The sequence below is a fragment of the Triturus cristatus genome, chromosome 3_2 (assembly GCF_964204655.1).
Source record: "Triturus cristatus chromosome 3_2, aTriCri1.1, whole genome shotgun sequence".
NCBI classification, from domain to species: Eukaryota; Metazoa; Chordata; class Amphibia; order Caudata; family Salamandridae; genus Triturus; species Triturus cristatus.
Genome location: NC_140584.1, coordinates 603,449,294 through 603,467,288, shown reverse-complemented (window position 1 = coordinate 603,467,288; position 17,995 = coordinate 603,449,294). Strand labels below are relative to the sequence as shown.

Below are 17,995 nucleotides of genomic sequence, written 5' to 3'. Positions count from 1 at the left end.
ACTGGCTGATATGTTGTCTTTTGCGCTGGGAGGCCTGGTTGGGTAGCTACTCACTAAACAAAAACGCCAGAATAGAATGTAGGTTGCTTTGAAATGTTTATGTAACTTACCTAACCAATGCTGTGACTTTATTCCTGTGTCTTGCACCAGTTCAAACGTCATTAAATTAAATAATACTCTCACTGATAACACATTATCTCACTTTCCGTGTAAAATAAAATATATGCAGCTAAAAATGTCAACCTCAAGATTGTTTTCATTTCTCTATGTTCGTCACTTCGTAGGTCCAATTTATATTTGTGGGTATCGAATGTTCATTTAAACTTATCAAGTGGAAGACTGTGACTTTAATTTTACCAATTTAAACGGTAGCTAAATATCTTTAATAAGCAGCATTATATTTTCTGTCAAACCAGCCACTGATCGATATAAAAACTAGTATCGAGTGGTATTCTCCTTTACTGTGGGAGAATAGATATATTATACCTCTCCATTAAGGACTTTTTGAGAACATTGCTGATGAATTCCAATTATGTACCTGAAACGGTACTTCCTGTACTAAATATATCAATCTAATGACATTTTATGTACATGTAAAATGGATTGGACTTCTCTCTAGAATGAACAGGCTACTACATTTGAATGCTTGCAATGGTAGCTGAATTTTATTAATTCTCTTAAGGAAAAGGATGGAATTATAAGCCATTATTGTGTGGTCCTTAAGTTATTTTATTTAGGAAAGATGACAGCTATCTGTTACATAGAAAGAATTTGACAACAAACATGTAGCACGATTTGAATTATAAGAATCTATTTAGGATTGAAATTCTGCTATTATGCCTTTCAACGTATTGTAATAGTTAAATTGTACCGACCAAATTTCAGCACTTTGTTTTTTTGTAAGGAAAAGTAATTGCATTTTTACTCTACAGTGTTGATAAAGCAGAGGTGTTCTGCAAAACGTCTTGGCTGTCAAAGAAATGGCAGTGACACCTTATAAAACTAGATCACTGACTGCTATAATGACATGCTGTGATACCCAGAGACATTAAAATAGTGGAAGAATATAGCAATGGCAAAGTTGGTCATGATATAATTCTTTAAAGCTGGCTTTATGAATTTCTTTTCTTCAAAATCTTGTCTGTTCCACCTACTTGTATTGGTATCATATTATCTATATAGGTGAACAAATGTTAAGGTAATAGCTATTAGCACGAAAAACTGGGATCTTGGGCAATGGATACAAACATTTGTAAGTCTCAGGGTTGATAATAAAAAGATGGATTACACATCTTCGTATGTCTTTACCCAGACATGCTGGATTGACAGAGCTCAACACAGGGGCATAAAGAACACGTTACTTACCTTCAGTGACTCTATAGCAGATTGGTATGACCAGTCTGCAGAACTCTAGATTGGGACCTATTTAGATTCACAAAATGGAATGGTGGGAGGCTCGGTGAGAAATGTGGTTAGATAGAGCATACACTAGAAAGGTTAGTAATGCGTTCTTCTGATATATCTAACCGCAGATTCCTTAGTTTGTGAACAGATACCATAGCAGTAGTTACCCAAGACGAGGGTCTGTGAAATGGCTCATACTGTTATGTCCTGCAGGATTAAGTGTGCAAAATGCCAATCTCGAAGGACCTGACTATTGAGGCAATAGTGCTTTGAGAACGTGTGCACAGATACTGATGTAGCCACCTCACAAATCTGCAGAACAGGCACCCCGCATGACAACGCAGTGGCTACATAGTGGAATGACCCTGCAGGCCTTCCGGAGGCAGCTTTTTGACCAACACGTAGCAGATCTTGATGCAGAGCACCATCCTTGGAGAGATAATCCATTTTGCAGTGCCTTGCCCTTCTTTGTAGCAGCAAACCGCACAAAGAGTTGACCGTCCACTTCATGCTCTGTGGTACAATCATTATAAAAACGTGGTTTTCCTCTGAGGGATGAGGCGCAGCAAAGAATCCCGGAAGGGTGATAGGTTGCCCAACGTGAAATGGTGTTACTACTTTTGGAAGGAGAGAAGGTCGGATGCTGAACAGCAGCTTCTCAGGAAAGAACAAAGCATGAGGAGGTTGAACAGACGGCGAGCTGACATTATAGCAATGAGAAAGACCATATTGACAGTCAAGAGACGTAATGGGCAAACGTGCATTGGCTGAAAGGAAGTACACAATATAAATGTAAGAACTAAATTAAAATCCCAGTGCGGCATCACAAAGGGTTTTAAAGGAAACAAATATTGCAAACCTTTGAAAAATCTCATCACAACTGGTGATTTAAACAATGAACTGGGAACCACAAAAAATAGACAGAACTGACAAGCAGCCTTTAACAGTGCCCAAACTAAGTCCTTGCTGGACCAGGGAGAAATAAAACAACAAAACGTCAGAAAAATTGCCTGCAGTGGGTCAATGTGGCGAACGCCGCACCAAACAACATATTTGTCCCAAAAACCGGCAGACATGATTTTGTAGAGGGACACTTCACTGCCAAGAAGACATCAACCACCTCTGAAAGAGGCTCAAATACGGTCAACTGTCACTGTTCAATCTCCATGCATGGAAATGCAGATTAAGCAGGCCCAGGTGCAGCTGCTGTGACAGAAGTACCTCCTGAAGCTTCAGCTTGATCTGAGGACAGATACTCATGCCGTGGAGTTACGGGTACCAGAACTTGGGGCACAACAAGAAGCAGCGTTAAGGGATGCAGGAGTTCTGAGCTCCACTCTAGACGAATGTGTCTCTGAGAGAGAACCTTCTTTTCAACTCCAGTGCCCAAAAGTGTTGACATTACGTATTCTCAATGGTAGGGAAAACATTGAGCCAGGATTATCCTCATTGATGTAAGACACCCTGAGTCACCGGGTGTAACTGCCATTTGTGGAATGCAGGATAGGGGATATATTGAAACAGAAACATCTCAAGTATGTACAGAAAAGATGACATGTTTATTCAGAAGCCACATGATTGTGAAGCTTTTTATGGGGTTTGCAAAATTGGAGAATGGTACCTCAGAACTACAGAAAAGGAAAAATGGTAATAGTGGAATGGTGCCTGGTGGAACTGGTGAAAGACGGCAGAAAGATTATAGCTAATGTTGGAAAAGAATATGTAAGTGTTGAGGAGAGAAGTAATGAGCTGGAGAGTGAAAGCAGAATAGTTCATTTCACGATTACAAAATGGGTAAGGACGAATGTACTATAATTATAGATATATGAACATACTTATTTTTAGCAGGAGTATAAGTACTGTAATCCATCTGCCGGTGCGTCCATAAAATACTTATCCTAGAGCATCATTAATGTTCAAACAAGTGTGATATAAAGTTAAAATCTGACGATGTGACCTATAGGTGCTTCTCAGCAGTTTGTTGCACTGAACTCAATTGCAAGATATTGACACTGTATCCTACGCCCACTAAAGATTCAAGTAATCGCAGTGCCTTTTGCTCCACGTGGCTACCCGAATAGAATACTCTATGAAGATCTCTTCATTCAAGTTCTGAAGCTTAGAAGTTGTTGACACTTATTTTAAAAACAGCCACACAAGGGTTGGGGGACATTTACCATCAGTCATTTGTCAGTAAGCTAGAACATAAGTGGTCATGAAGTTTGTCCCCATATCCTTAAAGCAGGTGATGTAAGAGAAAGGCATAAATGTTACAGAGCACAGAGACAATATACAAGAATTTCAATACCCTGTAGGTGACTAGAGTAAACTCAGAAGTCAAATAGTCTTTCCTTTGTCTTTTCCATCTTTGTTAATTTGTAGCTGTGCCTGCCGCCTGGAAAACCGCTTCTACAGGTGTTCAATAGAAAACGTATGTGTGCTTATGCCATATTAGCATGCGCAATCAAAACAATGCTGCACATTTTAAATCCCCAAAACAGTTCCCTTCAAATTAAAAAGCATCAGATTTCTGCGTGTTTTTTTTGGAAGAATGGCCGGAAGTTGATAACGGGAAAGAGATTAGATGCTATGATTAATGGACTCGCTAAAAAAGTAAATACATCTATCCTACTCTTATACCTTACCTTTTTCCCTCATTATCAACTTGTATGAAAGGCATGAGGAAAAATTAGCAAGGAGCAGAAGCTTAGGCCTGCAAAGAGGAGGCAGGAAAATGTAAGGCCAACATCTGCCTTCCTCTAGGTGCCCATCGAGTGAGGGATGGGCACATAGAGGTGTATGTCTTTAACAGGGACATGTCTGGGGAATGCCACCAATGCCGCCTTAGCCCTAGTGGAATGTGCCCTAGTACAGGCTGGAGGTTGGATTCCATGAAGATTGAGATGTATGGTGATAAAATATGTTATTCATTTGGAAATGTTGATCTGAGCAGCCATGTGGCCTAGTTCAAACTTGCTACAAAAGGTCTCAAAATGTTAGTCTGAGGACTGGAAGCTTTTGGTCTGATCCAAGTTAAATCACAGCGTGTACTGTGCGTCTAAGTTATTAAAGATCTCCTCTGGCAAGGAGGCGAAGGGAGGCAGAAAGGCTGGTCTGGAGAATAATTTTACGTGCCACTCTGACAAAAGTTTCTGAATGCTTGAGGGGTGATTCTAGAGAATCGCTCTGCTCTAATGAAATGGCACTGACCCACAAAGGACTTGAGGCGTCAGGCTATTTTATAGCTACAAGAAAACCTCTTTCTATGAAAGCAGCCTCCCTTCACCACATAGCAAAGGTTCAGCCTGCAATAATCAAATTGACGTTCCAAAAGGCAGAGGGACCCCATACCAGTAGGAATAAATACATACAATCTGTCGGGTATCTTCTGATGGCCTCATTCAACTTTGGAAAACACTCTCAGGACCTTTTCTTCTAGACAACCTGATCACTGGATGTTCTTCTGTAGACTCCCAAAATAGGGGGGTTTAGAAAAGGAGCATATAAAATGCCCATCAAGTTCTTTTTCACAACATCCACCAGAGATCCAGGCCTCCTGTACATCTAAAAGGTGAAATATTTGCATTTGGTGATCTGATGTGTCATTGAGCATTTATGGAAAGTAGGTCCCAAACCTCCAAGATGGTGTTAATGATTTGTTGGAGGATCTTCCAGTCATATGACAAGCAGAGATGCTTGCTCAGAAAGTCCACTTGTTTTTTTGATTTCAACAATGTAGGAGAAGAGCAAGATGCAGAGCCCTCATTCACAGAGCAGCAGTCAGCCAACAGAGATTTGTATAGTTAGAGCCCCCTTATTTTCAGATGCATCAGATGCAGAAGGCAGCTGTGATATTGTCTGTGAAGACCATCACCACTCTTGATCTCAACATAGGGAGAAAGACCTTCAATACAAAGACGATGGCCTTCAGCTCCATGTCCTCTATATCTGACTTATAGTACAAACCACACAAGGAATCGGATCTCCTGCCCCAATTTGAGGAGTCAGGGTCACAGCAAGCTGGGACTGGGCAGGAAAAAAGAGTATTCAAGAAAGTATACCCAATTGACCTTTATTTCGTCTTATGCTCCTAACAAGTGCTGTTGGTTCTGATCCCCAAATGAAATTATGCTACATATACAATATCTTTTTACAAACCATGTTCATTCTGTTTTCTAATTTTTTTTAATACACATTAATCTCAAAGGACACATCTCATAAGGAAGTCTACAAGTACATTTTAACAATTTATTTCCATGTACTGTGGCAAAACCTATCACAAAGAGAAAATATTATTATTTCCATAAAATCAAAAATACAAAAATGCCCCCACACAACAATTCACTCACTCCTACACACATCCAAAATCCCTACCTCCCATACATTACATTCATACCATATCCCAGCATTCTACACATACACCGAACAAATAGCAACGGAAAAACAGTTTTGATTTTTATCCGTTGATATATTGTGGGCTGAGATAACTTTTCCAAAAACGGTCAACACATGTTTCGGTGTGGGCATGCAAATCGTCCAACCACCTTCTTCAGGACCACACAACAATACAATTGCTTCCAAGGGTGGTCATATGGGGGGAATCTTCATTATTGCACTTACTACTCGTTTCAGAGCCCTGTCACTTGATAGCAGCTGTCAGCCACATTTATATATGGCTATATGGCATCTCCTCACTACTACTCAGGAAATGTTTTAATAAGTGCCAAGTTCTGTCAAGGTTGTTCAGACCTAATTCCTCAGGTTACTTCTTCTGGAAAATGCAAATAGTGACAACACCAATCACAGTGCCCAGATCACTTCTATGGACTCCTTATTATAGTACTGGATGTCCTCGAATATATTTTCCTTTTCTGGGCTCGCGTCGCATGTAAGGTTCCTGTATGTCTACTGGAGACCAATGAGACCAATAAGAGAGTCCACCCCCATATTTCCCTGAATGCCAACAAGGACTGGTGGATTGGAATATGTTTTTTGCTCACAATCTGTTAAATGTGGTTATAATACACTATGCAAGACCCACATGGACCTCAGTACAGTAGTGATTGGGATATGTTTTGACTGATCTTCTCACAGATTAATCCAGTGCTCCACCAAGTGTAACTGCAGAGAGCACATTTGAAGATAGTAGTCAGTGCCAGCCATTTCAGAAGAGTTTGAATCCACAAAATTGATAAATTATTCTTGGGCAAGAAAGTGTGCATGGCTGGTGGCTATAAACCTATTGGCGAGGAGGTAGGGCCTAGCCATGATGGAGCCTAAGATTCCTCCTCCTCCTTGATTGAACCAAACAGGAATCTGGTTAGCTTTTAGCATCCAAATTTGAAATGGATCTCTAAGGGTGAAGACTATAGTGAACTCTGCACTCTTCCAGGACATATGCTACAAAAACAACAAGGTGATGGAAGGAATGCTTAAATTAATCTCAGTCACTGGTGATAGCTCGGGCTCCATGTCAGACCACTGTTTTTCACTTACGGTGGTACTCCAGACAGAGATCTCCAATAGGAACGGTTCATCCCAAACTCCCATCCTAGCTCCCCTCCAAATGGGAACATAAGCAACCCCCAGAACAGTTTCGACCTACTTAGGTCGCATCAGTGAGCTATAGCTCGATTTCCTTAGGCAGGGTCAGCACGGGACCCACATATGGGAATACCCGTCGCACTTGACGCATCTACTTCAAAAACAATAAAGTGATGGAAGCAATGGTTGAATTAATCTCAGCCACAAGTGGCTGTTCCTGGTTGCAATCCACACCATTATTTTTCACACTCTGAGTCACTCTAGACAGAGACAAGCCTTATGCAAATCAGTCTTGGACCCGCTCCATTAGAACAGTCCAGCCAAAGCTGCCAAGCCAGGCATATGTACACCAATGCACCTTTATCTGATGCAGAAAAGGTCCACCACATGCCAAGATCCTGGGCACAACGTGTCCTTCTTTATGATGAAACTGAGACAATGTTTGCATCTCAAACTATTGTACTTGGATGAATTGGTTGATGGGGGCTCAACCATATTTTCTGGATGCAAAAGTGGTAAGAATAGTAAACCACCCCTCCAAAGGTGGCCTGGGTCCAGAAGGCTTTGGAAGACATAGAGCACTGCCATTCTTTGCCACTGATAATACCTGTAAGACTTTGGTTAACACTGGCCTGTCGAAGGTACAGACTCCACAATGGGTCATCTTGTAACGTGTCTCCAGACAGTTTGCTTCCTTGCCTATTTAAGGGGATGTGCTTTGCCCTTCCTATGCAGCTGGCATCGCCGCCACAGACTTAGCCAAGTAATTCCTGGCTACAAAAACTAGACAGCCCATACAGACATGGAACTTAATGTCCAGTAGGGTATTCCACATAAATATAGACTCATAAATATCATCTAACCATAAGCTCGTGGTCAGAATACTGGCACTACAAAAATGATGTGACCAAAATATCGAAGGTGAGTATATTGTTTTAAAAGAAATTATTTTTATATAATATCAAAGTTTTTGAAATATTTTATTATGATGTTTTATGTATATATTGTAGCCTAGGGATAATACAAATATTATTTATAGGAATTCAACAAACAAATCTTTTAGAAACTATACTAAGAATATTGTAAAATTGCTGGTGGTAAATGAGTGTGTTTTCTCCGATAGGCAGGAACTGGCCTATTGGGTTGTTAGAGAAGCTGATGGGAAGTGGTGGGTATGAGGCGATCCTCTACTGTAAAGATTGGAAAAGTGATTGCCATCACACCCTGAGGACGATTGTCCAAATCTGGAGGGAGACACTGGGTTGCCTGGGTTGGAAGGAAAGGCTCACAGCTCTGATTCCTTTTTGGTAGTGATCTGCTACTTGAAATGAGCGCCCTGTCGGGCTTTTCTCAGTGGGCAATAATAGGCATAGAACATCTGGGTGATGTGTGGAGAGATCGGTCTCTGATAAGGTTCGAGGTCCTCCGTCAAGAGTACGAGATGGTAGAAACTGAGCATTATCGATGCCTCCAACTAGGAATGCGTTCGGGTGCATGCATGTCCTCGAAGGTGACGACTTGCCAGACACTTTGCCTATAGAGGACTGTTTACTCACTGTACCTATACTCGAAAAACGAATCCCCACTATCTACCGGAAGTTAGTTAACAACTCCCCATATCTATTGGGTGCCCTAGGACACACCTTGACTGATTATTTGGGAGACATAGATGACGATGACTGGATGGAGGCTCTTTAGGGACCCCGTGAAATAGCTATTCGGGCCAGGTTCAGGTTGGTCCAACATAAGATCCTTCATGGGACGTGTTATTCACGGACTCTCCTGCATAAAATTGGGAAAACTGCTACGCCACTATGTACTGGAGGCTGTTCTCAGGAAGGCATCTTGTTTCATATCCTACAGGACTGCCGGGTGATTCAGGCGCCGGGTGGTGGGGGTGATGTCCCAGGCCCCTCAATGCTAGATGGCTACTATTGCTGGTGGAGGGGGAGATGAACTGAACTGGCCTAGATACCAGAAGATATGACTGGCAGTGGCGGCCAGGGTCGCAAACCGAAATATGACAAGAAAATGGGGCACATTAACTCCCCCAAGTGTCATAGATTGGGAGTCGGACCTTGACTGATGTCAGAGGGCAGAGGAGGTGATATATCGGACTCGTGGTTGCCCCAGGAAATGGGACACGGAATGGGGGGACCTGAAGAGACTTCAGGGGAGTTGGGTCCTGCTTAGAGGGGGGGGAGAGGAGGCTGTGTAACTTTATTATGCTATACTTATTATTATACTTATTCACTGTATACTTCCAGGTAATGACAGTGCCAACGATGCATTGACTCCAATGATGATTACTCAAACGATGCATATGTCGGTGTCACTTCATATTATATGTACAACTGTGTTTCTCTCTGTCTTGCCCTGTATGATGAGCGTTATAATCAATAAGCAGATTTAATTTAAAAAAAAAAAAAAAAAGAGTATTGTAAATTTGCAGAGCACCTCATCTTTATTGTTTAGTTTGATACAGATCCGGTTAATGTGTCCTGAAATGCAATTATGCAACGCCGTCTGTTTGAATGCATGAATATCTCATATATGATGTTTTATTTCGAGATACTATAAAAGACAAGTGCCAGGTTGCAATATAGATTTTGTAGGCGTTCATGCTAACTCAGACCACTTTATTTATAGACACACACACACACTAATAAAAGGTATGCTTGTGGTGGTGGAATGCTGAGGAAAGAAGTACACATATATTGTTGCGTTATCTTAGTACCTGCTTTTAACTGGTAGTCTTTCACTTAATGGGTCCCAGAATAGGGAACTGTCATGTAACTCATAACAAAAACACAGGATGAAAGATTGAGAAACAACAGTCCATTGGTAAATAATGATTGGGAGAGAATGTTTTCTCCTCTCAGACTTTCACATCAGTGTTGTCCCTACCTGTATGAGAGCACAGTTTGAACTGTGTAGCAGGGGAGGTTTGTACATTGTGGGCTGCAGACAGTAGCTGAGCAGCAGCATCACTGTCAGAGGAGCCAATTGGCAGTATTTGAGGGAGGTAACAGTCAACCACTTGGATAAAAGACCCTGGAGAAACAGAACAGTAAGCTTCAGAAAATAGCTGTATGCCTGTGCAATAACTTGCCTACTGTAGAACATTCTCATTGCAATGCACTAATTGAGACTGACTGTGCTGATAATGCTGTGTGTGGTAAAGGAGGGATGCCTTATGGGCATGTTATTTGCTCCCTAGCCTACACCACAAGCCTCAATACTCATGAATATAATTTATTTCTCTATTGAGCGCTGGTACGTATCACCCTAATTAGGAGCCGATAACCCTGGAGCTAACTCCTCTAGGAGGGTCCTAATCCATGAAATTGGTGGTTCGCTTATGCTTTTGTATTTTACAGTTCTCCACCCAAGCTGCCTCTTTTGTGTGAGTAGCTATGATGCATTTTTCCTTCGCACTTCCTTATCATTTTTGTATATTGAACAGCATAGATATAATTTACCAGAATTACTTGAACCATCTCCCAATTTACAACCAATGTCCCTACGAATACGCTTTCTTCTGCTTCTCTTCTTGCCTGTGCAATTGCAGAAGCAGGCTAACCTTAAGAAAAACAGTCAAACCCTGTCTCATGTTGAACAATTTAGAGTAGTCTGATGGGCTAGTTGCCTCCTATCAAGAAAATGAGCAACCACGGTTACTTTTCTGCAATTTGGGATTTGCTGATGATTTGTAGTTAAGCACTTATAGAACGTGAGTAAGGTGTTTTGTATTGACATACCCCCTCATTATAAACAAGTCCTTCTGGCTGTTCTACAACCTTTTCTTGATTAGCTTGGCTTTGAAATTCAGGGTCAGAGACCTACAACGTTTGATGATAATATCTCTTCTTATGTCTGAGAATCCCTCTAGAGCCTCAGTGTTCTCTAGTTCAAATCCCACCAGTCGCAACTCTTTCATCCTTCTGCAGCCTGCTGTGCCACAAATCTGCAACAGTAAACAATATGGGCCCGATTCACAGAACTAATTTAAGACAAAATCCTAAACTTACTACAATTTTCGTATTCACAGAAGGCACTTACTCATTTTGGTATTCACAGAAGACACTTACTCATTTCGGTATTCACAGATGTTAGGAGTCCTAAGTTTAGGACTCCTAAATGCCTTCTGTGAATACCGAAAGTCTTAAAATAAGGATTTTTCTCAATTTAGTAGTAGTAAAGTTAGGACTCCTAACTTTAGGACTCCTAAATGCCTTCTGTGAATACCGAAAGCCTTAAAATTAGGATTTTTCTCAGTTTAGTAGTAGTATAGTTAGGACTCCCAAGTTTAGGACTCCTAAATGCCTTCTGTGAATACCGAAAGCCTTAAAATTAGGATTTTTCTCAATTTAGTAGTAGTAAAGTTAGGACTCCTAACTTTAGGACTCCTAAACTGAGAAAAATCCTAATTTTAAGACTTTCGGTATTCACAGAAGGCATTTAGGAGTCCTAAACTTAGGACTCCTAACATCTGTGAATACCGAAATGAGTAAGTGTCTTCTGTGAATACCAAAATGAGTAAGTGCCTTCTGTGAATACGAAAATGGTAGTAAGTTTAGGATTTTGTCTGAAGTTAATTCTGTGAATAGGGCCCTATGACTTTTTTAAATTTTAGTATTGATAGAGGCACTCTTTAGCCCCCCTGCCGCAATCCACTTTTCCATGTGAGAAAAGTCTTTCTTTTCTCATTTTACATTCTTTGATCTACCAACTCATGTCACTCACAGAAAGAATTCTTATCATGTTGCTGCAATCTAATATTCAACTTCCAGTGAACAGTAGCTTGGTAGATAGGAAGACTGATGGTCTAATTAATATTTTGTGTCTTTGACATTGTTGGGTAGGGGAGAGAAAATGGTGATTTGGGATACCTGTCAAAGACAAGTAGACTGGTCCATCGAGATTCATTGTATGTAAACCATTAATATGTGAAATTTCTGAAGACATGTCATCAGTCCAGACATTTTAGAATTATATTGAACATCCTTGTGCTGATTGAAGTAGCCTTGGAGTACCATAGCTATGGTGGAGACCTGAAATGCTTAATGTTGAAGGTCTTTCTAGAAGAAGATTGAAACAAACTGTCACTATGGACTTGTTGCCCCTACATGGTCCAAAATCTTTAACACCTCCCTTTCCAGTGGCTGTATGCCAACCTCGCTTAAACTCTGCCAAGTTACCCCGCTTCAAAAAACAGACACCGACCCGAACAACCTTAACAAATACGGACCAATAACTATCATCCCTCTCCTTGCCACAACAATTGAATATTGTGTACTCTCACAACTCAACTACCATATTGAAAAATTCAACCTGCATGACACCTTTCAATGTGGGTTCAGGAAAGGCTGTAGTATGGAGACTGCAATCTTGAACATCGCGGATGACCAACACAGATCTCTAGACAATGGACAGGCATGCATCCTAATCCTGGTAGACCTCTCCGAGACCTTTGCTACTAACTCAATGTGCAGACAACAATAATACTGTCCTTCAGTGCTTCGCCTTTATACCTGACCCAACGATCCCACGTAACCAAACTAAATAATTCTATGTCACCAGCATTTTCAGTCCCACAAGGAATTTCCCAAGGATCAATCTTATCTCCTGCCCTGTTCAATCTCTATATGGAACTCCAAGCAACAATCCTGAATTATGCTAAATTCGCATACCACCTCTATGCAGATGACACCCAATTCTTCGTTAAAATCTCGTCATCCAAAGATATCCATCACCTAAATCACACCCTCTGCATGGTACAATCCTGGCTGACTAACAACCACCAAAAACTTAACTCCAACAAAAATGAAATCCTCCTCATCCAACCTAAAGGGAAGTTGCTTCCCATCTTCAACTGGCTTGACAACCTAACACTAAACTGCACACTAAACCGCAAATTTTCTGTCTCTAACTCTGTTAAGTATCTTGGGATTACACTTGACAAAAACCTTAACATGAAAGATCACAAACAAACTATCAAAAGCTGGCGAAAGACACCTTTGCAAAGCTCTAACACCATACTTCTAATTCCACCTAAATTCAAGAAAGAAAAATAACTCATCAGTTAGTTCTCTGGGAATGCACCTACTGCTCAAAAGATGGTGGCAGGGTTTCCAGAATAGGAATGTGGTAACCCTGCTGGATGTTAGGAATTACCCACTTGTCACATGTTATGGTGACTGGGGATTCTGCCGCCAACTGGGTGTCCATGATGGTACAGTTATGGCAAGCTAAAGGGGTTTGGAGGGTAAGGCTGCCTGTGGGGTAGCAAAATGCATCGACCTCTGGCTGGTTTTCCCACCGAGATTGCTCAAACCACATCCACAGCCACAAAAGGACTGGGAATCTTGTTTGACTGGACAGAAATGGATGTGGTTGATAACCCCTCCTGTAGCCACGGAAGAGGCAAAATGCAGAACAGGGTTGGTCGGGGGCCATGGAGAGGCACAAGGACCAGACAGTAGCCTGGCTTTCCTCAAAGCGCTCCAGTGCTGAATCTGCCTTTCTGCCAAAGAGGCGGGTGACATCAAAGGACATGCCTGGACATCCCCTGAAAAGCCAGTGAATCTGAGCCAGACATGGCATCTGAGTGTCACTGATGACGCAATACCTCTGCCAAGCGAGTCATCGTGTCCAGTCCATAGCGAATAGTGAACTTGCCAGATGCAATGGCGGTGACAGTATTGCTTGGGCCTCCTCCGAGAGCATGAGCAACACATGTGCTGTGGGTGTATCGGCCAAAAAGGCACGTGGTGTTCACCGACTACAGTGCTAAGCTGGTGGAAGAGAGCATCCTCTTGCCAAAGATGCCCAGATTTACAGATTCCCTATACTGTGGTGTGGTAGGGAAAGAACCATGGTTAACCTTGGAGGTGGAGGCGTGGACAACTAGGCTATCTTGGGTGGGATGCTGGGCGAGGAAAGCTGGATCCTTGGGAACCAGGCAATGGCAGTGGGCAATGGTCCTGTTCACAGGAGGCCCTGTGCAGGGCTTTGCCCAGGCCCTGAGCAGGACATTAGTGACTGCTTTATAAAAGAGGATGAAGGGTTCTGAGGAGGAGACTCCAAGACTGATGCACCTCTTTCAAAAACTATTTTTGTTATTGCAACCAAGAGCAGCTGAAGGTCCAGGGTGTCAGCTGTCCTGGACACCACCATAGCAAATGAGGCTCCATGCTCTGTAGCCACACTAGGAGGAGACACCAGGCCAGGTTCTGGTGAGTTGTCCAGACCGCTTGCATCCGCCTGTTCCTCATTTCATCGGTCTCAATAAGGGAGTTATAGCAATAGGGATCCTCAGATCCCTCCACTCATACTCCTCTCCAGGCCTACCAAAAAATGGAGGCACTGGCTCTGATTCAGATGGTGTGGTTCTGGCTGGCTCTGGAATCAGCATTGGGTGATACTGATCTGGATAGGAGGCGGGTATGACGATGGGATTGGCACCGCTGAGGAGTGTTGGCAGCGCCGGGAACAACATAGCTGCAATGGGCTTGGTGGAGGGTCGTGGGCAGAGCTCTTATGGATCAAACACAGGATCCAAGGGGCCCAATTGGCTCCAAGGGGGATCCGACAGTAGAAATCTAGCGGGGGCACACGTTGAACCCGTGGGGCCCAACAGCAAACCAGAAGGGACACCCCACCCTAGAATGAGGTGCATAGCCTCACAAAACTCACAGAGTTGGGTGGATAGCTCAGGCTCCAGGAAACTCAGAGAGGTGGGGTGAGGACCCAGAGTTGGTCCCGTGCCCTGGCCGAAGATTTGGACAGGCGCGGTTAAGTCAAAGAGTGCTTCAAATTCTTAGATTTCTTGTGGGAATTTCCTGACGGCTTCGAACACAAGCACCTGGATTACTCTGCGAGAGGTGACTAGCGTTGGGCGACCAAGAGCTTCAAGGAGTGTTCCTTCAATGCCTTGGGATTCATGAGGTGGCAGTCCTCACAAGTCTAGGAGTCGTGATCCTTCTCAAAGCACCAAAGATAGCCTAGCTGGGGGTCTGTCTCAGACATGTCTATGCAAACTGGCAGACAAGGTCTTGAAAAAAATGCTTTGAAAAACGTCGAAAAAAGGTAGGTCAAAAAAATGTCTGGAAATAGCTCTCTCCAGATCTGTAGTGACTGGGGCAAAGGGAAAGGAACCATGCATATCACTTCCAGTGCGGATGCCGCCGACGTGGATCCAAATAACACAACATACTGGCGAATGGAGGTACTGCTCGAAAAGTTTTCAGATCCAGTCTGACTCCTGAGGAATGTTCTAAGGTAATGAATCTGCAACTGGAAGTCTCAAACAGGTAACACTAGATATTAGCTTACTGAAATCTCCAAAATGTGGACGGAGATGTAGCAGATTGCTTCTGTACCAGTTTTTGTACGGACCCTTAGAGATACAAGTGGAGGTCAATTTTACTGACTTCAAAGGGTCCCCATCGTTCTTTGATTCAGGTGGTAAGGGCATACGCTTCTGCACAGAGCCTGGCAGGGGAAAAATATTTACATCTGAAACAAGCTCCATGGCATGCTCTAGTGGGAAGCATTTGTTATACATAATGGAGGCCCATGTGATTGTCAATGTACCAAAGGCAATTGTCTTGAAGGGCACTAGGGAGCCAATGTTTCCAAAGGGTCTTCCTCCTTGCCTAATATAATGGTCACGGGGCAATAGCGTGGATGTGGGTACACTCTGGCTTTTTGGGTTTACTATTAAAGATTGGATGGCAATCACTGATTGGCAGCCCATTAGCGGCTGCCAAGTTTGGTTGAAGCACAGGTTTGGGTCGTATTGCTCCCCCTTTGTTTTTTTAATCTGTGTAACTTTAATCTGCGTAACTTTTGTTGCAGACAAACAAATCCAGTAACCAAGCCCTTATCTTCCATACCTGGTGTTACAGCACTAGTGGCCATATTCTCATTAGGGGCTTTTACGACAGGATGAGTGGTTCGTTAAGATGCAGTGGTTTCGTTGTAGCTATATAGGCAGTGGATGTTTTTATGTCATTTCTCTATGTGAGCAGGAACAGAAGCTGTAAAGTTTGTGATATATAGGGCAGGTTTGCCTATGTTACATGCTAGTGATAGTTCTTTGAGGGGTTACAGGAGAGATGAACACTGTGCTTTAATGAAGGAGTAAGCAATGGATGGCACAGGCTGGAGATGAACAGAGGTCGAGGGTTTCATGACAACATGGATTGCTTCAGCCAGTCGGGCGGCTGCAGCTCATCAGTTAGCTTGTCCTTGTAGATGGGCAAGAAGCAGTTAGTGAGCTTTGAAGGCAATAGTCTAATCTTCCTTGATTACATAATCTGATATAGAGTAAAGAGAGGAATGCTTTAAGAACCTAGACATCTATCCTGCATGACCAGCAACAAACTCAGATGTTGAATTACCTGACATGATGTGGTGTACGCTCAGGTTAAGTCTTTTTAGTTGTTTGGCGTTTGTGAAATACTATCAAGGGTCTTAGTTATTGCCTTCATGGCTTCTAAGACAGGAAAGGTAGGTGGCATATTGCCACAGATTGAAGTCTATTTTCATCCAGAGAGGTTTTCGCTGCATTCAATATAGGGAAGTAGGAGGAGAAGGTAGTTGCATGATCCACCCTGCACAAACGGATCTTCAAGTGACTCTAAGGTTCTGTATATGACAAGAGATTACAGACCAACCCAAGAACTGTCAATGTGAAGTTATTTAAGATACTGGATTGGATGGGAGATCCAATATTATTATCATGGTCGTAAATTGAGTTTGTGATGCTTTCTAACTGTGGGCTACATAGATCTCGATGCATCACAGCATGTCTGTATTGTGGGAGAGAGAGAATCAATGTAAACAGATAAAGGAGAGGGTAAAGCTGGAAATTTGATTGAGTACCTTGTGAAATAAAGAAGCTGATCGTTTTTTTTTACCAGCAACCGATTCCAACTTTGGATTGTCTGAGGAGTAGGGCTAGTCACCATGGCTGTTAGTGGCAGTGAAATATGGTTGTTTCCCCTACTTTCAGCTAGACAGGCTTGGTTAGAGAAGGTACAGGCTGTTTTGGGTGTTGAAGGAGAGATAACAGGGGTTAGCTGAACTCCCCGGTGGCCTACCGCGCCCCATTTGGAGTGTGTTTGCATGCTGGCAAACATGAGTGATTATGCTGTCATACTGGAAGAATTAAGCAGGATGTAGTGAACACAAGATAGTTGCAATTTTGGATTGGGCTCAGATCAGTGTTTAAAGTCTTTGGCACCTAGAGTCACAGACAAAAATGCCAATGAGGATATAAGGGTGTGGAAAACTAATACAATAAAAAGTTTTTTTTTATCATAGCTCAACATAGAAAACAATGCATACCCGTGCCTCCAGCCACAAAAAAAACTCTGCGATTTCCAGTGGACAAAGGGTATACTTAAGAGCACTGAATGTCACTCAATATGGCTGGTAATAAAAGCGGACAGGTCTGCATAAAGAGCCCTGGCAGTTGTGGTGTCTTTGAATCTTCCTGGCTATCAAGTTCTAAAATAATGGCAAAGTAGGGGCCCTAGCTGTACCCTAAGTGGGATCCTCTAAGACATATATCCTGCAGGCAAAGCTCAGATAATCTCAGAGCAGTCTGTGCCCGGAATGGCAATATTGGGAGGCCAATATCTCTGCACAATGGAGTTCAGATCTGAGAAGCAGAGGTTTCTGCATGTGGACCGGCCCTGCATTCCACACTCAGAGTGAGACCGATCTCTGCTGTGCACAACAGGAGTTGGCCGCAGGGCCGCATACCATGGCGGGATGCCACTGAATCAGGAGCAGGAAAGTGAGGCATATAACAAGACCTTTCAATCAAGTGCAACGGGCTGACTCAAAGCCCACTCTAAGAATATGTTATTGAAAACAATAGGCCTTCAGTCATTGGTTAAAGCTGTCTGTAGATGAGAACTAAAAAGTCCTACACAATGTGTCTATACAGTGGTAGGTAACTGTTTTGTTTCAACAGATCATTTGCCTATATGTTCCAGAGAGAGAGACAGTTATGGTTTTGTAAATTTTTACT

The 17,995-nt window shown here is 42.6% G+C and overlaps 1 protein-coding gene across 8 annotated transcripts in view; it reads right to left on the bottom strand.

The window, feature by feature from the left end:
- Window positions 1-17,995, bottom strand: part of ADGRB2 (adhesion G protein-coupled receptor B2) — a 1,096,893-nt gene that overhangs the window by 72,557 nt on the left and 1,006,341 nt on the right. The window lies entirely within an intron of this gene.